This window comes from Esox lucius, chromosome 17, assembly GCF_011004845.1.
Source record: "Esox lucius isolate fEsoLuc1 chromosome 17, fEsoLuc1.pri, whole genome shotgun sequence".
Taxonomy (NCBI): Eukaryota; Metazoa; Chordata; class Actinopteri; order Esociformes; family Esocidae; genus Esox; species Esox lucius.
The window spans coordinates 24,224,380-24,248,603 of record NC_047585.1 but is presented as its reverse complement, the minus strand read 5'-3'; the positions used below and the strand labels follow the sequence as shown (position 1 = coordinate 24,248,603).

At 43.9% G+C, this 24,224-nt stretch overlaps 1 protein-coding gene across 5 annotated transcripts in view; it reads left to right on the top strand.

Moving 5' to 3' along the window:
- The first annotated feature begins 821 nt into the window (after positions 1 to 821).
- The window catches only part of kcnab2a (potassium voltage-gated channel, shaker-related subfamily, beta member 2 a), a 112,926-nt gene continuing 89,523 nt past the window's right edge, over positions 822 to 24,224 (top strand). For 2 of the 5 annotated variants that reach the window (XM_029113991.2, XM_029113986.2), the window contains exons 1-2: positions 822 to 923; positions 21,349 to 21,572. The gene's annotated coding sequence lies outside the window, so the exon portion shown is untranslated. Of the gene's footprint in view, positions 924 to 21,275; positions 21,573 to 24,224 lie in introns of those variants that run through there. The other 3 variants (XM_029113988.2, XM_029113989.2, XM_029113987.2) reach the window with 3 other exon arrangements.

Genomic DNA, 24,224 nt, shown 5'->3' with positions numbered 1-24,224 from the left:
CCCATAGTCAGTGGATGGCCAAAACACTGGTGGTCTAGAATGAAGAGCTTGGATAAGGATATAGTGTCTGATGATTGTTTTGTCTCCATAGGCCCTGGTTACCATATTTGGGACATGGCCTCTTTTAGTGTCGGGATGAGCAAAATCTGGCTTCCTGCCTTTTACCGCAGGTTTGTCTCATTTTGAGTGTTAGGTCAAGCTGATACTGGGTAATGAATCTTTTCTTATCTTTGACATTTTTGAAAAAATGAGGTTTTTGCTTATCTTTCCCAAGGGTGCCTATATTCGTGGAGGGTACTGGACACAGTCATTTCTTGCCACGTGCAAACTTCATGTTTGCTCTTGCCAGACTGATATTTACTATTCAATGTTCAGACTTACTATTTACTACTGCACAAATGAAACGCCCCAATCCACACCCAATGTTTCAATTCACCAAATGTAATCGGCCCTTTATTATTAGCATCGTAAGTGACAATATTATCTTCATCAGAATTCTTTCCAAATTTTATTTGCTGGGTTATTATTATAGTCATTTTTACACCGTCGTGGGGGATCCAGCAAGTCAATGTTTTGTAAAATGGTCCATACCGTGTTTATTCTGTTGATATGACAATCAAAACAAAACGCATAGTTATATTACTCCTCCCGTGCAATCCGGGCTAGATAATCAAATTTCCTCACTAATAACTGGAAGGAACTTAAAAATGATTTCTGGACGCGGGAAATGTAGCTGATCAGTTGATTGACTAAATATTTCACCAATGGAAATCTGTGAATTTATGTGTCTTCGCGTAATTAGCCAATGAACACATACATGCAAATATACGGGTTTGGGTCTACTGCAGCGCGTGGTAAAGAATGGGCATGTCAAAGCGGTAAAAATAAGAGTCTGTTGTTTCAAGATTTAACAACATAACAAGGTAAGATTTAGCTCCGGATAATATTGTCAGCTGGGTTTGATAGGCAGGCTGTTTACTGTTCTGAAAATGGCTTATGTTTAAACCGAATCGCAGTTACGTTAGACTGTTTAGAGTAGGTAAGATGTAATTACTATTTACGTTACCAAACCTGCTGGCGCTGCAATATTGCGAATGCGTTGCTTTTTACTGTAGTACTTTACTTGTTATAACTTATTGTTCACTTACAGAGTTAAGTTATCAAGAAAATGAGCGGGTTATGTAGCTAGCTGTTCAAATAGCGCGCACCGCTTTCTTGATACACTCGCGTCTGTGTACGCTAGCTAAATGATGCTGGATAGAGGATCTCTATCCGATATTTTACCTAGTATGTTCGATAAAATTAGCTCCAACTAAAGAACTATCAAGTGTTTGACCGGGTTTTCTTCATACAGTAGGCTATCTGCCCCACCACAACATTGCAGGAAGATTCAGGACGAACTAACAGACATAACAGGCGTGATTGACACACACTGTTCTTCATTTTGTCTTTTATAAAAACTGTACCGATGTACGTTTTCGATTGTTTATTCATATCATAATAACCTTTAGTTTATAAAAAACAGATAATTGTGTGTTCAATTACGGGCTGCACCTGGAGTTTTACGTTGAATCTGAAGTTCCAGGTCCATTTTGTATAATTCATGATTTCATTTAGCATTTGATGAAACATTCTATTTGTGTCCTGACATGAATGTCATGAATATGTTATCAGCTATTACAATAGCTTAGCTAACTCAACTCTTTACAGAAAAAGGAGATAACAAGTTCAGAAGCGTGGATGTCAGGTATTTGCAGGGTTAAAAAAAACATGCTTGTGAAGAAATGTACTCAAGTTGCAATTGTTTTGTTCCGAATTACTGTGGTTGAATGTAACAGTGCACTTGATATGCTGGTAATACAACATAGTGCATTGTTTGGATACTAGAATTACTGTAGACAAGGGCTCTATGCTGGCATTATTCTACAAGGAACAGGTGCTACTAAGTTGAAAAAGTATGGTGCACAGTGCAACACATTTTGGGAGAAGAAATTGTTGAGTTTGTGTTAATTTTCTGTACTAGTGCTGATAATAACCACAACATAAAAAAAGAAATTATTCTGTCAAATCAGAATTAAACAAATGTCGGTGGTTAAGTATTGCTTTTAAGCCTTTAGGGTATAAACATGTGTTAATTTCCTCGAAGCATCCGCAAACTGTGGTATTGCCAACATCATTCTTGACTGCAGAGCTGAGGTGAGAGTTGCTGGCAGTTCCCTGGATGTAGTGGTAGGGTTCTTTGTGACTTCCTGGTAGATTTTATGCTTTGCTCTTGAAGAGATTTGGTCAGGACAGCTCCTGGGAAGATTCACTACTGACTACGGTTGCATGATATTGGAAATAACTGACATTGGGATATTTCGTTTTTCTGCGATATATATTGTGATATGAAAAACTACAGGATTTCTTCAGAAAGAGCTTTGGCTATCAACCTGACAGTATGTATCCTTCATTCTTCCCCAGCCCCATCCTCTACAATTAAAATGTATGAAACTCAACCAACTGCAAGATGCAGTCCATGGCCAAAGCACTGCAATCTGGTCCACTTTTTCAGGTGCAGCCTTCACCATGTTCCGGCTGGACCACAAGTCCGTTGATAATATTCCACTTGTGACAGCTCTGTTTCAACTTGTGCCTTGCATTTCTCGTACAACTCTGGGATGGCAACTTAGTTGCGTGGTGGCATTACATACCGCTTGTCAAGCGACCGGATCATGTTTTTAAAACCCTTTTTGGTAACCGTGTTAATTGGTACCATTGTCTTTGGCAACGTGAAATGTTATTGAATCTGTGATTTCTCTCTGCTGTTTGGAACCGTTCTCGTATAGTGTAATACTGGCAGATATAATGCTGTTTTTCCATTTGAAAAATATATATATAGTAGACTGCTATGTTGACCTTACTAAATCACATGTTCTTCCATGTGACTATTGTGGATGCGTACATCGCAATGTCGATGCTGAAATGATATTTTGTGCAGCCCTACTACTGACTCAGATGTTTTTCATTGTGGTTCAGTGGAATAGCCTGGCATTAGTTCTGTGGTTTAGGGGGAAAGTAAACTAATTTCAACTTTGACGATGTATCTCAAACAGTGTGAAGTGCTATTTTCTCTGAATTACCCTATTGGCAAGTTTTGTTTCCTGTCTGCAGCATTGGGGGAGATGAGGAAAGGGGTTATGTTGTTGGGTTCACCCATAAGCAGAGATAAAAGCCATCAACACAAACGGGGAACAAAAATTAACTGGGCCCACCCTAAATAGCTGAATTTGTTGCTTGAATCTTACCAGTACAAGTATCCAAAAGGGGATAGAGAATTAGCTAATTAACTAATTTGCAACACTGAAAATAGCAGCCTATGTTATTCCTTACCCCAGGGATTTATTACATTTATTTTCTATTCACAATAGGGGTGTATTCGTGTAGCATTTTAAACACCTTACCAACTCTTATGAGAATATACCCCTTCCATATCTTTTATCTGAAGGCTGCAATTGGGTAGGGTGTTAGTCTTCAATACTTTCTGTTCTGCATTCTTGCAGTTTAAAAACAGAAGATGTGTCATGAATGTTTGACCAATTTTTCCTTAAGTTACAGTCATATGGAAATGTACACAATCTTTACTTCAACACTTCTCAGATAGATCTAGGCCGATTTAACAAATGACATGGGTAGATAATACTTAATGTATTCATAAAAAATGAATGGAAATGGAACGTCATTGTGTGGAGAAAAGTAAGTCCCTCCCTTGCTGCTGTTCCCCCATTTGGGCTAATATAACTTCATGTAGCTGTGTATTGTAACTATCAGTCTGGGAGAACCTTTACCGTACATTAAAGAAGTTGTATGTTAGAGGGCTTTCTTTCATGCATTGTGTGCTTCAAGTCACCCCTCAGCATTTCAATGTGTGTGTGATCTGGGACTCCAGCATTCCATAACCCCATTTTTTAAACTTTTGGGCAGTTCTGTTGTAGCCCACCTTGTGTGTTTTGAGCCATTGTCCTGTTGCAAGATCCATGTTTTCTTCAGCTGCAGACAAATTATCTCAGAATGATGGCATCTGGCATTGCAGTCAAACACCTTCACCTTTGACTCAGCTGTTTTTAGCAAATTGTTCCAGTAGTTTTGGTCTTTATCCAGGTGTTGTCTGGCAAACATTAGTTGTCTCTTGCTCGGTTGGTGTACATCTTTTTCCAAATGACTGTAACTTTTTTTTGTAACTTATTTCTTCCTTTTAGGTTGAATGCACAACAAGAGATATAACTGAATTGTTCCCAAACAGCTAATTGTTGTTACATTACTTCAGTCACAATTCTTTTCTGGTAGCTTTTGCAGCAGAATAATGCAAAGAAACTCAATTCCAGCATCAGCTAAGCATATAAGCAAAGCAGTCCAGGAACCAAAAAAAAGTGCAGCTTAAGCATTTTCTTCATACTGTAGTATACATTACATGGTCCTAATGAAAGCAACCAAACAAACCTCCAGGCTATGGATCGCTTCATGAGATTTTGCTTTTGCTGCAACTCCTCTTTCACGGTAATATGACTTCTGTGTGTCACAATGTGCATTATTGTTTGTTTGTAGCCCTATAGCATTTTTTGTGGTTGTGAATGTACGCTGTAGCTAAAAAACAGTATTAGGAATGGTTTTTTTTTGGTAATTATTTTCATTAACCTTACCATCAACAATTAACTAATTATTAAGCGTTATTACCATCTGAATTGATGCCAGGGTAGGCAAAAGTGTCCAGTCTTATTCATGTCACTACAGTATCATCTTCCTCTTGGATAAGCCTATTTCTGGCATGTTAACATTTTTCACTGTTGTACATACATGCTAGCATGTATTATTCTGCTTGAGCAGCTGTACAGTAGAGCGCTGGAGGCCTGTATGCCTTCCTATTTCTGGACTAGGTGGTGCTGGGTGGGGGAGGGCCAGGGTTAAGACACACTGACTGACTCATTGGTTAAATGATGCAAACTAGAACCCATCCGTGAATCTCTTCAGAAAAAGAGGTTCTGAATGTTTTTTCAGGTAGGCCTAGTCAACTCAGCTGGCTAAACATTTGTATCAGATATGCCACGCAAGAGATGGTGGTCACTTGCATAGAAGCATTGAGATGTTGTTTCCCCTCTGAAGGCACTTGACATCAATAAAGGAATACAGGTTTGACTGTGGTCCAAAAATCTGTTCACTGCTTGATATAACCCTGGATACCTTTTGAAATGATTGGAAAAAGACAGATTGTCAGTTGAGTTGACAATGGCCTACCAAATTGCATTTAGTAGGACACTTAAGAGTTTAGTATTTAGTTTAGTAGTACAATATTTGACAAAGTTATCAATGATGGGCTTATTAGCATAGATATTAGCATAGCTTATGATTTGTAACATAGTTGAGGGGGATATTTTTGCTGAGAAGTGACTGGCGTTTCCAAAGCAGGATGATGAAGTACTTATTTCTGAAGATATTATGACAAGGTAATTGCTGCGATTCATTATATTTGATCTAGAACATTTCCAGTTGCGGGGGTTAATGAGACAGGCTGAACTCTGTCTATGGGGATAGGACTCATCACTATATACATTATTAGGCAATCCGCTGTGTTCCTGTGATCATGTAATTAGGATTGTCATAAATAAGATATACCATATCTGTCAGCCTATTTCTGGGCACACTTGTAACTGGAAATCTATCATGATGAATTTTAAAATGGCACCAATTTTTGCCCTCACACAGTTGTATAGACATCTATTTTGTGTCTGTCAGGCCACATCAGTCCAGTGAAGTCTGAACCATTATTTTTGCACACTTTGAAATTGTCTTGTGAGGAATTTTTTATGAGGTCACTCAGCCCCCAATATGCTCCAAATTCACCCAAAATAGTCTTTGTTTGTTTTCTGTTTGTGCCGGTAAAAGTTTCGTTTTTTTTGCGACTGTCTTTCTTTCCGATACAGTTGAAGAAGAAATGACAGAGCTATAGTGGAGAGTAAAGCCAGTGCGCTATCCAGTAGAAAAGTAAGCTATGTACCAAAAACTGTAGCAGCACAAAATTTTTACCGGCACAAGCAACTAAGCCTATTTTGAGTCAGTTTGGAGCAGGTTTGGGGGCTAGTGACATCATCACCTATAATTAAATGTCTAATATAAAATGCTGCAGCAGCACAAACAAAATATTTAGCGGCACAAACAAGACTATTTTGGTAGAATCTGGAATATGTTGGGGGTGGTTGAGTGACCTCAGAATGACCAATGACACATTCTATAATCTAAAAGAAAAAAACATTCTATAATATCAGCACAAATGAAATTTGTAACAGCACAAATGGAGAGGTTTTGTGTTGGGTGGCCGGCTAACTTCACGCAGGTTCAGGGTTCAACATTAATGATGACCCGCTGGCCTGGGGCCTGTAAGACCTAATGTCGGGCCAGTAGAGGAATAAAGTCACTGCTCAATTTCCCAATTTAAATTCATAGTATTGTTTGCTTGTCATATTTGTCACTCATCCCGCTTCAATTTTCGCTTGTTAAGATCATTAAATTGTGTTTGTACCGCTTCTTTTCCACCTGTGTGTGGTACATTACTGGTGTAGTCATTTTCAACAATAATATTCAATGGTTTGTCTGTTTTCACCAAACATAGTTTAGTGCATTCTAGAGTGGGTCCCAAATATGGCATCATACAAGGCAAAGCGAATGCGATCATTTTTGTGGAAAGAACTGTTTCCGTGGGTTGATAACAATAACGGCAAGAGACACTTGTACTGCTGTACATGTCGTGTGTTCCAGACGAAAGTTGATAAGGCAGGGTCATTTTAAAAGGGAATGAACAACTACCGAAAACGTGCTCTTAAGTGCCTGCAGCATGTGCAGTGCATTGCGGCCATTGACAACATTGGGACTGCACCAGTGAACTTCTGTCTGCTCCGAATGAATGAGGTGGCGCGTAGCCTAATTGAAAAACTAATTATGACCGCCTACCATGTTGTGAAGAGGGAGAAAACATCACGGACCATGTGCATGACATAGTCCGGATAGAGAAACCGTACAGACTTGGCTTGTCGACTGTAAGTGTCATGGTAACTACTCCTGTCTATGCGCTTACTGACAATGACACACAAGAAGCCTGCGAAGCAACTAGTGGTACTACCCCACCTATTGGATTCAATATGTATTGTCCCATATTTTTGTAATACAAATATATGAACTCAATTATTTTGTTATTAAGCTTTTGTCACATTTATAGTAATACTTTAACTATTTATTAAAATGTAATCATGTATGTTGTATCATATTTATATAAACAGTAATTGCTTGTATCAGCTCAGGTTTCACATCACATGCAAAACTGTGGTATAAATCAATATTAACATGCGATACATCCGTACAATACAGTTGTATTGTTTTTTTAAATTTATTTTTCATTAAGTCTGGGCCAATAGATTTCAGAGCAAAAGAAAATGTTAGCATTGGAGCCTGACAATGTATAGTATCAGTAGGTGGAATGTTGGCTTACTGTGTGGCTTCTGTGGCAGGAAATCCCACAGGACAAATGTCATGCTCATTCTCCATTAGGGTTTGAAAAGTCTGGTCATTTCTGAAAATTCACAACTTTCCCAGATATCCTGGTTTGTTATATGTTCTACTTGTTCCTGTACCATATTCTACATATTGGCATTTCTGGACAACCTCAGTTACTGGAATTTTGCAACCATACTTTCTATGTTGTGCTTGAGGTCGGAGTGAAAGGCTAGGGTCAATAGTGCGTGACAGTGGAGCCACAATCATCCCCCGAGGTTCTGGACTACACGCACACTCATGCATTTATACTAACATAACCACTGGGGTAACTGAGCTGAACACGATAGCCCCCCAAAGCAGAGAAAATAGACTAAAGGAGGAGGAGCAATGGGGGGATGCAAAATATATCCTCATCAAAATCTAGGATGAATGCACTGCTCTTATTCAGTTTGAATGACTTTGACTTATTGAGTAATTGGCCAATGCTTTCCTATGGTCCAGATAATGTTTACAAACAGACAAGTTTGCCAAGCACACATACACATGTTTAACCTGGACAGGCAAGTTGAATTGTATTAATAATAGTTAGGGTTGTGGGCATCATGGCATTTAGGATGGCTGTTATTATTCAGCCAAGTGACTGTGGTCACTGCAGCAGCCGTTGGAATAGTAAAAAAAATCCTGATTGGATTTGGACCTGGTCAGAACTAACCTGTTTACTCATTAGAATGCCCAGCTGCTCTGTTAGGTTTGATGCCATCAGGGACTGAGCCTTGTTTTGTGTACAGTGTTCTAATCCTGATCCAGGCATCCAGCAGAGGGCTTAAAATACTTGAATTCGGAGCTCAGAAAATCAAGTACTGCGATACCTTGAACACAAGATGTGGTGTATATAGGACTGGTATTGCATTTAGGTATCACGCTCAAGCGACCCCTTGTAGGTCCTCTGTCCGCAAGCACAGTTGTGTCCGTTAGCCTGACGAGCACCTCCCTCAAGTGGGTTTGTTCCTGCTGACTTGTGTTTTGAGAGAATGTGGTAATATGCAGATCGACGTGGTGGAATGTGCATCCATGTACGTGTCATGATCACTGACACTCCTGACCCTTTCGGGAATGCTGTGACAAGGTGAAAACCATGAATTGGCCACCAACAAATTGTACGCGGAGACAAAGGTTATTAGCTTAACAGTGTGGTTACCTAGAGGTAAGTGTCAAGGACATGATGCTTAAGTGAATTTAATTACATTCACTGAAGGTTAGTCTCACAATACAGCTCTGGAAAAAGTTAAGAGATCCCCCCTCATTTATCTTAAATCAGCATCTCTACATGTATGGAAGCCATGCCGTTCCTGTGTCTGTTAAATTCCAACACAGGCACACCTCATTTTACTTTAATGAGGAACTGATTAGGTGATTACCTGAACCAAATCTAATTTAACGAGGAAATGTATATAAACCACTGCTGTGGTCATCACAATCCTCTTGCAATAGGACCAGCTGGATGGCAAAAACAGTGCAAGTAGTAACTCAAAGGTAATTTGAATAAAAAATTACTTCAGCAAAAGAGTTGAAAAGAATAGCTTTGAGTGAGGAAAAGAAGGGTTCAATTCTGGCTTTACTGGCAGAGGGATACAGTGAGCGTCAGGTTACTTCCATCCTGAAAATGTCAAAGATGACAGTTCATAAGAACAAGGTCAGGCAACAGACATTGGGGACAACAAAGCTACAGACTGGCAGAGGGTGAAAACGATTGACCACTGACCGTAGAGGAATGGAGTAAGGTCATCTTTACATCTGACAAGTCAGATTTTCAGCTTTGCCAAACACCTGGTTGTGTAATGGTTAAACCGAGACCTGGAGAGGCCTACAAACCACAGTCCTCGCACCCACTGTGAAATTTGGTGGAGGATTGGTGATGATCTGGGAATTGGGCAGATTTGACTTGGTGAAGGACGCATGAATCAAGTGCCAAGTACAAGGTTATCCTGGAAGAACACCTTCTTCCTTCTGCTCTGACAATGTTCCTTAACTCTGAGAATTGGTTTTTCCAGCAGGACAATGCTCCATGCCACACAGCCAGGTGAATCAAGGTGTGGATGGAGGACCATCAGATCAAGACCTTGTCATGGCCAGTCTCCAGACCTGAACCCCATTAAAAAACCTCTGGAATTTGATCAAGAGGAAGATGGATGGTCACAAGCCATCAAACTAAGCCGAGCAGCTAGTTTTTTTTTAAGACCACTTGTTATTTTCTACAAATTATATGATATCTTTATTTGGAATTCAGGAGTTATGTTGTTAGTAGTTTATAGAATAAAACAAAACTGTTCTCAAACACATACCCGTGGATAGTAAAACCAGTGTTCTCTTAATTCCAGAGCTGTATTTATGAGTAGAAGAACATATTAAGGACATGTCAGTGCATTTTTCTCTGTAGAGGGAGATGTGTCCCAACTTAATATAGGAGCAGGGATTACATTATCTGGCTTTTGGGCAATTAACTAAATAGCTCAAATTATCCTGAAGAATAAATAACATTTTGCTCAGGGCTAGACCAATGCTCACGCTGCATGCGTAAGCATTGTGAAATAAATGTACTCGCATGTTATTCAATTATTGTATTTAAACTGCTCACGTATGCAATTAACTTCGGTGTTTCCAGGCACTCTGAGACACGTGACGTTCACACCGCAAGTCACTCTTTTGTTTATACTGTAAGGCTATATTGTTAATTAAAATGCTGCCGGTCACATTTTCCGGTGCTCAATTTTCCTAATTGAGACATTTTATTTGGGTGCCTAAGTCAATACAAATTACAACTTCTCAGGAAAACATTACACACAGGTTTTTAAAACAATTAAGGCATTTCAGTCTCTCATCTGGCCCCATTTATCTGTCATCTCTCTCACTGCTCTGTTAAGACTTTTTGGCACAGGAAATATTTGTTTACATTTCAATTTAATAATTTAGCAGTGGCTCTTATCCAGAGCAACTTAGAGTAAGTATATACATTTTAAAATGGCTAGGAGCCGTACCATTCACAAAAACATTCCGAGGGGCATGTGATGAATCTGAAAACGTGGACGGAGTTGTCGGCTCACATGGACGGACGATGTGTTGGAGTGAATGACGTGCGAAATAAAACTGACAACACATGGCCATCGGAGTGAGTGATGCGGGGGGGAAAAGACAGACGACATGCCCGTCGGGGTGTGAGACGCACGTCACCAAGGTGGACGGGCACATGTCAACTGGAAAGGGTATTGGATAGCAAAGTGGCGTGTGCTCTGGACGGGTTGAGCCTTACCTGTCCACGTGCCTGGCTAGGAGAGACAGACACACCAGTAGTAGGTGCATTCTAATCAAAGTAATTCATTTTTGTCAAATATCATTGCTGGAAAGAAGAACACACAAATAGTAAACATAAAACATAAAGTTTACAGAAGACATCAGGCGACATCCCATGGTGAGAGGCGGCGGGCTGGTGTGGGTTTGCTTATAGCTCCCCAGCTCTGCCGCCATGTGTTGGAGTTTACCCCGGTGAACGAGAGGGTCGTTTCCCTGCGCCTACGGGTCGGGGATAGGTCTCTCACTGTTGTTTGTGCCTACGGGCCGAACGGCAGTGCAGAGTACCCGACCTTCTTGGAGTCTCTGGGAGGGGTGCTGGAAAGTGCTCCGACTGGGGACTCTATTGTTCTACTGGGGGACTTCAACGCCCACGTGGGCAACGACAGTGACACCTGGAGGGGCGTGATTGGGAGGAACGGCCCCCCTGATCTGAACCCGAGTGGTGTTCAGTTATTGGACTTCTGTGCTAGTCACAGTTTGTCCATAACGAACACCATGTTCAAGCATAAGGGTGTCCATCAGTGCACGTGGCACCAGGACACCCTAGGCCGCAGGTCGATGATCGACTTTGTTGTCGTCTCATCTGACCTGCGGCCGTATGTCTTGGACACTCGGGTGAAGAGAGGGGCGGAGCTGTCAACTGATCACCACCTGGTGGTGAGTTGGATCCGATGGCGGGGGAGAAAGCTGGACAGACTCGGCAGGCCCAAGCGTACTGTAAGGGTCTGCTGGGAACGTCTGGCCGAGTCTCCTGTCAGAGAGATCTTTAACTCCCACCTCCGGCAGAGCTTCGACTGGATCCCGAGGGAGGTTGGAGATATTGAGTCCGAGTGGACCATGTTCTCCACCGCCATTGTCGAAGCGGCCGCTCGGAGCTGTGGCCGTAAGGTCTCCGGTGCCTGTCGAGGCGGCAATCCCCGAACCCGGTGGTGGACACCGGAAGTAAGGGATGCCGTCAAGCTGAAGAAGGAGTCCTAACTGGCCTGCTTGGCTTGTGGGACTCCTGACGCAGCTGACGGGTACCGACAGGCCAAGCGGGCTGCAGCCCGGGTGGTTGTGGAGGCAAAAACTCGGGCCTGGGAGGAGTTCGGTGAGGCCATGGAGAAGGACTATCGGCTGGCCTCGAAGAGATTCTGGCAAACCATCCGGCGCCTCAGGAGAGGGAAACAGTGCCCTACCAACGCTGTTTACAGTAGAGGTGGGCAGCTGTTGACCTCAACTGAGGATGTCGTCGGGCGGTGGAAGGAATACTTCGAGGATCTCCTCAATCCCGCCGTCACGTCTTCCATTGAGGAAGCAGAGGATGAGGGCTCAGAGGTGGACTCGTCCATCACCCGGGCTGAAGTCACCGAGGTGGTTAAGAAACTCCTCGGTGGCAAGGCACCGGGGGTGGATGAGATCCGCCCTGAGTACCTCAAGTCTCTGGATGTTGTGGGGCTGTCTTGGCTGACACGCCTGTGCAACATCGCGTGGCAGTCGGGGACAGTGCCTCTGGGATGGCAGACCGGGGTGGTGGTCCCTCTTTATAAGAAGGGGGACCGGAGGGTGTGTTCCAACTATAGGGGGATCACACTTCTCAGCCTCCCCGGGAAAGTCTATGCCAGGGTTCTGGAGAGGAGAATACGGCCGATAGTAGAACCTCGGATTCAGGAGGAACAGTGTGGTTTTCGTCCAGGCCGCGGAACACTGGACCAGCTCTATACCCTCTACAGGGTGATGGAGGGTTCATGGGAGTTTGCCCAACCAGTCCACATGTGTTTTGTGGATTTGGAGAAGGCATTCGACTGTGTCCCTCGTGGCATCCTGTGGAGGGTGCTTCGGGAATATGGGGTCCTGGGTCCTTTGCTAAGGGCTGTCAGGTCCCTGTACGACCGAAGCAGGAGCTTGGTCCGCATTGCCGGCAGTAAGTCAGACTTGTTCCCTGTGCATGTTGGACTCCGGCAGGGCTGCCCTTTGTCACCGGTTCTGTTCGTAATTTTTATGGACAGAATTTCTAGGCGCAGCCAGGGGCCGGAGGGTGTCAGGTTTGGGGACCACACGATTTCGTCTCTGCTCTTTGCGGATGATGTTGTCGTGTTGGCCCCTTCAAGCCAGGACCTTCAGCATGCACTTGGACGGTTTGCAGCCGAGTGTGAAGCGGTGGGGATGAAAATCAGTACCTCCAAATCCGAGGCCATGGTCATCAGTCGGAAAAGGGTGGCTTGCCCACTTCAGGTTGGTGGAGAGTGCCTGCCTCAAGTGGAGGAGTTTAAGTATCTAGGGGTCTTGTTCACGAGTGAGGGAAGGATGGAACGGGAGATTGACAGACGGATCGGTGCAGCTTCTGCAGTAATGCGGTCGATGTATCGGTCTGTCGTGGTGAAGAAAGAGCTGAGCCGTAAGGCGAAGCTCTCGATTTACCGGTCAATCTACGTTCCTACTCTCACCTATGGTCATGAGCTTTGGGTCATGACCGAAAGGACAAGATCCCGGATACAGGCGGCCGAAATGAGCTTTCTCCGCAGGGTGGCTGGGCGATCCCTTAGAGATAGGGTGAGAAGCTCGGTCACCCGGGAGGAGCTCAGAGTAGAGCCGCTGCTCCTCCACATCGAGAGGGGTCAGCTGAGGTGGCTTGGGCATCTGTTTCGGATGCCTCCGGGACGCCTTCCTGGGAAGGTGTTCCGGTCCCGTCCCACCGGGAAGAGACCCCGGGGAAGACCTAGGACACGCTGGAGGGACTATGTCTCCCGGCTGGCCTGGGAACGCCTCGGTGTCCCCCCGGAAGAGCTGGAGGAAGTGTCTGGGGAGAGGGAAGTCTGGGCATCCCTGCTTAGACTGCTGCCCCCGCGACCCGGCCCCGGATTAAGCGGAAGATGATGCGATGCGATGCGATGCGATCAGGCGACATTTCCAAGCGAGTAGAAATGTAATCATTACACGCATGCATAAAGACACTTTGTTATTAGTTATGCATAGTGTTGTGAAATACAGGTATGCTCAAACGTTTGCATAACCTTGGAGAATTGGTAATATACAGTGGGGAGAACAAGTATTTGATACACTGCTGATTTTGCTAGTTTTCCTACTTACAAAGCATGTAGAGGTCTGTAATTTTTATCATAGGGACAGAATCTAAAACAAAAATCCAGAAAATCACATTGTATAATTTTTAAATAATTAATTAGCATTTTATTGCATGACATAAGTATTTGATGACCTACCAACCAGTAAGAATTCCGGCTCTCACAGACCTGTTAGTTTTTCTTTAAGAAGCCCTCCTGTCCTCCACTCATTACCTGTATTAACTGCACCTGTTTGAACTTGTTACCTGTATAAAAGACACCTGGGTTCAGGTCTGGAGTGGCCTAGCCAGTCTCCAGACCTGAACCCAATAGAAAATCTAGGGAGCTGAAAGTGTGTATTGCCCAGCGACAGCCTCGAAACCTGAAGGATCTGGAGAAGGTCTGTATGGAGGAGTGGTCCAAAATTCCTGCTGCAGTGTGTGTAAACCTGGTCAAGAACTACAGGAAACGTATGATCTCTGTAATTGCAAACAAAGGTTTCTGTACCAAATATTAAGTTCTGCTTTTCTGATGTATCAAATACTTATGTAATGTAATAAAATGAAAATTAATTACTTAAAAATCATACCATGTGATTTTTCTGGATTTTTGTTTTAGATTCCGTCACTCGCAGTTGAAGAGTACCTATGATACCAATTACAGACTTCTACATGCTTTCTAAGTGGGAAAACCTGCAAAATCGGCAGTGGATCAAATGCTTGTTTTCCCCACTGTATATCGTCGTTGTTAATCAAGGCAATCATAGTATGAGTGTTGTTTTTCGTCTTGGACACTCGGGTGAAGAGAGGGGCGGAGCTGTCAACTGATCACCACCTGGTGGTGAGTTGGATCCGATGGCGGGGGAGAAAGCTGGACAGACTCGGCAGGCCCAAGCGTACTGTAAGGGTCTGCTGGGAACGTCTGGCCGAGTCTCCTGTCAGAGAGATCTTTAACTCCCACCTCCGGCAGAGCTTCGACTGGATCCCGAGGGAGGTTGGAGATATTGAGTCCGAGTGGACCATGTTCTCCACCGCCATTGTCGAAGCGGCCGCTCGGAGCTGTGGCCGTAAGGTCTCCGGTGCCTGTCGAGGCGGCAATCCCCGAACCCGGTGGTGGACACCGGAAGTAAGGGATGCCGTCAAGCTGAAGAAGGAGTCCTAACTGGCCTGCTTGGCTTGTGGGACTCCTGACGCAGCTGACGGGTACCGACAGGCCAAGCGGGCTGCAGCCCGGGTGGTTGTGGAGGCAAAAACTCGGGCCTGGGAGGAGTTCGGTGAGGCCATGGAGAAGGACTATCGGCTGGCCTCGAAGAGATTCTGGCAAACCATCCGGCGCCTCAGGAGAGGGAAACAGTGCCCTACCAACGCTGTTTACAGTAGAGGTGGGCAGCTGTTGACCTCAACTGAGGATGTCGTCGGGCGGTGGAAGGAATACTTCGAGGATCTCCTCAATCCCGCCGTCACGTCTTCCATTGAGGAAGCAGAGGATGAGGGCTCAGAGGTGGACTCGTCCATCACCCGGGCTGAAGTCACCGAGGTGGTTAAGAAACTCCTCGGTGGCAAGGCACCGGGGGTGGATGAGATCCGCCCTGAGTACCTCAAGTCTCTGGATGTTGTGGGGCTGTCTTGGCTGACACGCCTGTGCAACATCGCGTGGCAGTCGGGGACAGTGCCTCTGGGATGGCAGACCGGGGTGGTGGTCCCTCTTTATAAGAAGGGGGACCGGAGGGTGTGTTCCAACTATAGGGGGATCACACTTCTCAGCCTCCCCGGGAAAGTCTATGCCAGGGTTCTGGAGAGGAGAATACGGCCGATAGTAGAACCTCGGATTCAGGAGGAACAGTGTGGTTTTCGTCCAGGCCGCGGAACACTGGACCAGCTCTATACCCTCTACAGGGTGATGGAGGGTTCATGGGAGTTTGCCCAACCAGTCCACATGTGTTTTGTGGATTTGGAGAAGGCATTCGACTGTGTCCCTCGTGGCATCCTGTGGAGGGTGCTTCGGGAATATGGGGTCCTGGGTCCTTTGCTAAGGGCTGTCAGGTCCCTGTACGACCGAAGCAGGAGCTTGGTCCGCATTGCCGGCAGTAAGTCAGACTTGTTCCCTGTGCATGTTGGACTCCGGCAGGGCTGCCCTTTGTCACCGGTTCTGTTCGTAATTTTTATGGACAGAATTTCTAGGCGCAGCCAGGGGCCGGAGGGTGTCAGGTTTGGGGACCACACGATTTCGTCTCTGCTCTTTGCGGATGATGTTGTCGTGTTGGCCCCTTCAAGCCAGGACCTTCAGCATGCACTTGGACGGTTTGCAGCCGAGTGTGAAGCGGTGGGGATGAAAATCAGTACCTCCAAATCCGAGGCCATGGTCATCAGTCGGAAAAGGGTGGCTTGCCCACTTCAGGTTGGTGGAGAGTGCCTGCCTCAAGTGGAGGAGTTTAAGTATCTAGGGGTCTTGTTCACGAGTGAGGGAAGGATGGAACGGGAGATTGACAGACGGATCGGTGCAGCTTCTGCAGTAATGCGGTCGATGTATCGGTCTGTCGTGGTGAAGAAAGAGCTGAGCCGTAAGGCGAAGCTCTCGATTTACCGGTCAATCTACGTTCCTACTCTCACCTATGGTCATGAGCTTTGGGTCATGACCGAAAGGACAAGATCCCGGATACAGGCGGCCGAAATGAGCTTTCTCCGCAGGGTGGCTGGGCGATCCCTTAGAGATAGGGTGAGAAGCTCGGTCACCCGGGAGGAGCTCAGAGTAGAGCCGCTGCTCCTCCACATCGAGAGGGGTCAGCTGAGGTGGCTTGGGCATCTGTTTCGGATGCCTCCGGGACGCCTTCCTGGGAAGGTGTTCCGGTCCCGTCCCACCGGGAAGAGACCCCGGGGAAGACCTAGGACACGCTGGAGGGACTATGTCTCCCGGCTGGCCTGGGAACGCCTCGGTGTCCCCCCGGAAGAGCTGGAGGAAGTGTCTGGGGAGAGGGAAGTCTGGGCATCCCTGCTTAGACTGCTGCCCCCGCGACCCGGCCCCGGATTAAGCGGAAGATGATGCGATGCGATGCGATGCGATCAGGCGACATTTCCAAGCGAGTAGAAATGTAATCATTACACGCATGCATAAAGACACTTTGTTATTAGTTATGCATAGTGTTGTGAAATACAGGTATGCTCAAACGTTTGCATAACCTTGGAGAATTGGTAATATACAGTGGGGAGAACAAGTATTTGATACACTGCTGATTTTGCTAGTTTTCCTACTTACAAAGCATGTAGAGGTCTGTAATTTTTATCATAGGGACAGAATCTAAAACAAAAATCCAGAAAATCACATTGTATAATTTTTAAATAATTAATTAGCATTTTATTGCATGACATAAGTATTTGATGACCTACCAACCAGTAAGAATTCCGGCTCTCACAGACCTGTTAGTTTTTCTTTAAGAAGCCCTCCTGTCCTCCACTCATTACCTGTATTAACTGCACCTGTTTGAACTTGTTACCTGTATAAAAGACACCTGGGTTCAGGTCTGGAGTGGCCTAGCCAGTCTCCAGACCTGAACCCAATAGAAAATCTAGGGAGCTGAAAGTGTGTATTGCCCAGCGACAGCCTCGAAACCTGAAGGATCTGGAGAAGGTCTGTATGGAGGAGTGGTCCAAAATTCCTGCTGCAGTGTGTGTAAACCTGGTCAAGAACTACAGGAAACGTATGATCTCTGTAATTGCAAACAAAGGTTTCTGTACCAAATATTAAGTTCTGCTTTTCTGATGTATCAAATACTTATGTAATGTAATAAAATGAAAATTAATTACTTAAAAATCATACCATGTGATTTTTCTGGATTTTTGTTTTAGATTCCGTCACTCGCAGTTGAAGAGTACCTATGATACCAATTACAGACTTCTACATGCTTTCTAAGTGGGAAAACCTGCAAAATCGGCAGTGGATCAAATGCTTGTTTTCCCCACTGTATATCGTCGTTGTTAATCAAGGCAATCATAGTATGAGTGTTGTTTTTTCAATATAAGACCAATCAATGTGCTGTGTAGAAAGGATTTTTTTAGATCATTCCCTCAAACAAAAATATTCAAGCAGTCAAATCCGCAGAGATCAGCCTTATTCTCCCCACTGTATGTACCATTTGTAAAGAGAACATGAGTGAGCAGGCACGCTGTCTTATTTCTTGTGAGATTCACATTCAACTGTAGGTCATAACAGAATGTTTCAATCATAAAACAAAACATGGCAAAAAAAAATATCTGCATACCCTTAGTTCTTAATACTGTCTATTGCCCCCTTTAGCATCAATGACCGCGTGCAGTCTTTTGTAATAGTTTTCTATGAGGCCCTGAATTCTTGAAGGTGGTTTAGCTGCCCATTCATCTTGGCAAAATGCCTCCAGGTCATGCAAAGTCTTTGGTTGTCTTGCATGAATCGCACGTTTGAGATCTCCTCAGAGTGGCTCAATGATATTAAGGTCAGGAGACTGTGATGGCCTCCCCAGAACCTTTTTCTGCTGTAACCACTGGAGGGTCAACCTGGCGTTGTGCTTAGGGTCATTGCCGTACTGGAAATTCCAAGAGCGTCCCATGTGCAGCCTTCGTGCAGAAGAATGCAAATTGTCTGCTAGTATTTTCTGATAAAATGCAGCATTCATCTTGCCATTTGTTTTCTCAAGATTCCCCGTGCCTTTAGAGCTCAAACACCCCCCCACCCAAAACATCAGTGAGCCACCACCATGCTTCACAGTAGTGATGGTATTCTGTTCTCTATAGGCCTTGTTGACCCCTCTCCAAACATTACACTTATGGTTGTGATCATAAAGCTCTATTTTGGTCTCGTCTCGCCAAATTACAGTGTGTCAAAGTGTTGTCGGACATTGTAATCAAGCTTTTTTGTGGCTTTGGCGCAGTAAAGGCTTCTTTCTGACAATTTGACCATGCAGCTAATTTTTGTTCAAGTATCGTTGTGTTGTGCTCCTTGAAACAACCACATAGGCTTTTTCTGTATTTCTCCTGTGGGTTTTTCTTTGTATACCGAACAATTCTTCTGGCAGTTTTGGCTGAAATCTTTCTTGGTCTCCCTGACCTTGGCTTGGTATCAAGAGATCCCCAAATTTTTCACTTCTTAATAAGTGATTGAACAGGACTAACTGGCACTTGCAAGGCTTTGGATATCAGTTTATATCCTTTTCCATCTTTATAAAGTTCCATTACCTTGTTACGCCGGTCTTTTCACAGTTCTTTTTCTGCTCCCCATGGCTCAGTATCTAGCCTGCTCAGTGCATCCACATGAGCTAACAAACTCATATGATGAATATCCTTAAATAAAATAAAAAGTTGTGATCAGTCATATTTTCAATATCAATGCCAACATTTCACAATTTCTGCCAGAGTATGCCAATTTATGAGCACAACTGTAATCTGAAAATATTGAAAGTATGAATGAAGAGATACTTATTGGTCATGTTTGTGCACCACTGGTAGTCACCAATCTTCCTACCGTAATTGCACTTTGTGGTATTTCAGGTAACTAATACAGGAGTTTTATTTCTATGCGCAAAGCCATGCTCATATAATCTGTATACAGTTATGGATTGTTTTAATTTTGAATCCATCACAATGTTATTCGCCCACCGAACAATCCAATGTGCTCCTTTTTGGTTCAGTGTTTCCAGTGTCAGAGAGTTAACTCCGATGTTTTCTCATGATTTGGTTGGTTCTGTTTTACCCTCTTAGCACTGTTGTATTCTAAGAATACTTCATACTTCAGCATGGGTCAGATTTTTGTTAACCTTAAGGGAACCAAAATTCACGTGAATTGCCGCTTGTAGTTTGTTGACGTACGATCGTATTAAACTGCCACTATACTAAAAGCATGCTAAAGAATCCATGTGGTGAGTTATTTGGAAATGTCTGACTAATTAATGGAAGAAGGAATTCAAAATTACCTGACTAAGTTTGAAGGACAGGCTAAACAACAACCAGGCTGTCTTACAATTTTGTTAATAAACCAAATGGAATTGGAAAAGGTAGAAAAGCACAGTTACAATTGCTTATAGCTTGCTATCTATTGCTAAGGACGTAACAACTTCAGAATTCTGGATTTTTGTTTTAGATCAAATATCTTCAAGTGGGAACACCATCGACATTTTAGAGACATCCGATGACTCAAAATCAAAGAGAATTGACTTGAAATGACTGAAATGTAACAAAACATGACTTTGGCTCACCCTTCAATCCAATTCAAGTCACGTAGGGCTGTACAACATTTTGTTGCCAGCGGTTTAGAAATTAATGGCTGTGTGTCGAGTTATTTTGCGGGGACAGTAAATTAACACTTATACAAGCTGTACAGTCACTACTTTACATTGTAGCAAAGTGTCATATGTCACATGACAAGATATAATCAAATATTTGCAAAAATGTGAGGGGTGTATTCACTGGTGAGATACTTTAAGTTAACATTACAAACAAGTAAAGCGAATCTCTCTCTCTCTCTCTCTCTCTCTCTCTCTCTCTCTCTCTCTCTCTCTCTCTCTCTCTCTCTCTCTCTCTCTCTCTCTCTCTCTCTCTCTCTCTCTCTCTCTCTCTCTCTCTCTCTCTCTCTCTCTCTCTCTCTCTCTCTCTCTCTCTCTCTCTCTCTCTAACAGTCTTCACAGTTACACCTCTCTCTCTCTCACACCTCTGACATCTTTTTCTCTCTTCCCCTTTTTCTCTCATCCCCCCAATGCGCTCTTTCTCTCTCAACCCCTTGCTCTCTAACGAGGCTACTTTCATTTGCCTGTCAGGATAGTCTGAACCCTCTCCTACTTCTAGAATAAACAGTAAGCTTCTATTGATGGAACGTGCACCTCAAGCAGTCTAGTTGGCTGGTGGTGGCTAACTGACTGCGTGGTGCACAATTCTGATCATCTTCTAACAATGATTACGTGTTGTTGACATAGCTACACATTCCAGCCTTGCCCTTGTGTCTGAAAAATGGTTCCCTGCCACCAGAATGCTAATAAGGGATCAGCTTTTTTGCAGCTCTTTCCAGTTGTGGTTTTATTGAATTAATATTGGAAGAGGCTGTTTATCCTTTCACCATGCTGTCTGCCTCACTGTTACCTCGCATGCTTACTCCAGCGCTGACAATGCAAAGGAGGTGTGTGTGTGTGTGTGTGTGTGTGTGTGTGTGTGTGTGTGTGTGTGTGTGTGTGTGTGTGTGTGTGTGTGTGTGTGTGTGTGTGTGTGTGTGTGTGTGTGTGTGTGTGTGTGTGTGTGTGTGTGTGTGTGTGTGTGTGTGTGTGTGTGTGTGTGTGTGTGGGAGGGAGGGAGGGAGGAGTGCCTTTTATGCATCTGTTCTCAGTGACTCTCAAGGTTCACTCATCACACACACTCATTTGGTCTCTCACTCTTTCTTTCTCTCCCTCCCTCTCTCTTTGTCTCTTTCTCTGTCTCATGCTTAGACACACATGCTCATTCTCTCCATCACTCAGCCACTGGAACATATACTAGAGGGAAGACCATCCACTCGTGCTGGCTCATTCCTCCTCCCTGCTCTGTCCTCGTCGGTGTTTTTCCTCTCTGAAGCTGGCTGTAGCTCCCCTGCTCCGCTCTCCCTCCATCCAAGCCCTGCGTCTGGAGAATCTGATCTCTGCGGTAGGATTTCGGCAGCAGTTAGTGCACTGAGGTGGGTGTTTGACGGGAGCGTCGTGGCTCGGTCTAAGGCTCTACACGGCGTCTCTACCGCTGTCCCCCCCCTTCTCTCCCCCACTCCCCCCTTCTCCCTTAATGTCTGTGTGGATGTGTGCTCTTCTAGCACAGAGCCGATAACATTCAATGCGTCAGTGTTTAGCATTGTATGGATTCTGTCTTTGTTTTCCCTCTCTTGTCGTCCTTAAGCCCCCTACATCGGTCGATCTGCTGGTTTTGTTGCTCTTGCTGCACTGGGAGGCGTCTGTGCATACCTTATTACATTGGGTGTATTTCTGCGCTCTCCCCCCTTGCTCTGTCTGCGTCTGTCATGTTTTATGCATGTCCTGTCCTCTTAAATTAATCCAGGGGACTGGCCATGCTGTCGGATTTATAGAGAACCACCTTAAAATAGCTTTGCAGTGTGGGTACACACACACACACGCACACAAACACAAACACAAACACACAACAGAGTGGTGAGATTTGAGACGGTAGCCTTACCTGCTCCTGTCAATGCTGCAGTGCCCATCTGTTGCAGACAGTTGTCTTTATGCAACATACTCCAGCTATACATGGTAAGCACAAGTATTTCTAATGTGACAGTTGTCTTTATGCAACATACTCCAGCTATACATGGTAAGCACAAGTATTTCTAATGTGACAGTTGGCTCTGCCAGGCTGGCTGTTTTATTCTATCACGTTGTTGTGTAGGTACTCATGCTGGGACTATGGGGGGAAAAGTGTTGCTGAGGCTGCATTTGAGCTGTGGGCTGTTGTCCAAGGCTGGGGTAAGCAGTGTTGAAGAGGTTGCCTGCAGGGTTTGGTGCAGTAAGTTGTTGCATGTAGCCAGCAGCTTCAGTGGAACGTAAGCAATGCAGATCTCAAACAGTCGTCCTTAATTGTTTTTACACCACTCTTGCAATAAAGAATTTGTATTTGCATGTATGACAAGATATAGAAAACGTATACTACATAACAATTATACTGTTAGCAAGTATGACAAAGATGTTCTGACTAATTTGTTATAGACTATTGACATGGGAGTTACGCCATGCAAATCATTTACCTACTTTATTAACATTAACTATATTTCCATCATAAACATATCATAACCTGATGTTCTCTCTGCCAGGAAAAGGTCTACTATTGGGCTTTGGGGGTGGAATACGGGGCGTAATTTGAAGTAAACGTGTTAAGGAGAACTAAGTAATGTCACGTATGTGAATTAAAACAGGGTTGTGTTATGTGAATAATTTTTTGGGAATTGGGTTAATTCTCTAGAGGAATCTGGTTATTTCATCCGGTCTAGTTGATTTAACCACTATGACAAAAGCAAATCATAAGCCAATCACCACAGAGTGTGGGGTGTGCCCTCAAATTATATTATGGGTTCCGTGTTTCAAAAAATGAAATGGTCTCGATAAGAATGAGAAAATGCGACAGAGGTCCTTCTTCACAGTTGAACCAATCCGCACCATCCTGTTGTCGGGCTTGACGCAGAGGCTTGTGGTTGTCTACAATGCATGTGCTGTGGTGATCATCAGCAGCTACCCTTTTTCCCATGACACTCACATTTAAATGCTGCATTGCCTATAAACATAACTGTAGAACCTCAGTATGTTTATCTTCCAAGGTTGGTAACTACCAACTCTTAACCAAAAACTGCAATGCGCACATTGTATCTAAATGCAGTAATTGGTAAGCAAAGTTCTACTGCGCGCCAAAACAAGCCGACACTTTCATGAGACAAAGTGGATGTCTGTAAAGCACAGAAAGATGGATGCTCTAAGCTTGAAACTAGGAAAGCTTGTTAATTTTTAGAGCCTGACTGATTTATCATTTGGCTGATTTTATAATCAGACAATATTAGCCTTTCACAGATAGTTGTAGCTGCAATTATTCCACCAGGAAGCGCCGTTATTGTATGTGATGAACGAATGAATACTTTATTTTCAGTCGTTCATTAGCTTTTTCTGGTGGCTACCTGAAGAGGGTGCTCTGAAGTAATCGTGAGAGAGTAGGCATGGCGGTTTCTCAGTGAGTAGTTTGCAACTGCCAGTGGATTAAAAGTACACTTAACTGATGTGAAAATAAACACTTGATACAAAAGCAAAAGTGTTAATATCCATGCCTATTATTTTGGTTGGCTTATTTAATTAATTACATTAATCTACGAATCTATAATCTACGAAAAGCTTGCCAAGATCTATCAATCAGGCCATGAGATTGCTTTCATTGAGATAATGTTAGTTGCTCGTGCTAGTTAGCGGAATACGATTGTGAGACTTCAACCAGTGCTTTTGGCATCCCCATAATACTGTCATCCAGCACATGCGAATTGCTTTTGCAATATGGTATTGTAGTCTAATTATGGATTCCACATTTGATGAAAACTAGCCCTAATGAATTTGTTTTTAGAGAATGATTGGTTATGCTGACACTACTTATTTGTTTGATTGATACTGAGTGTATCATTACATCTGTGCAACCATTGATAGGCCTTGGTGGCAGTTGCGAAAGTGTAGGTTGCAGCTATTTATGCTAAAGCATGCGGTTGCCCATGCATTTGAATCAAACTGTTTTGGAATGTTTAATCTCATGCGTAAAATAAGCATATATTATAATGTCCATTTGTATTATTGACTTT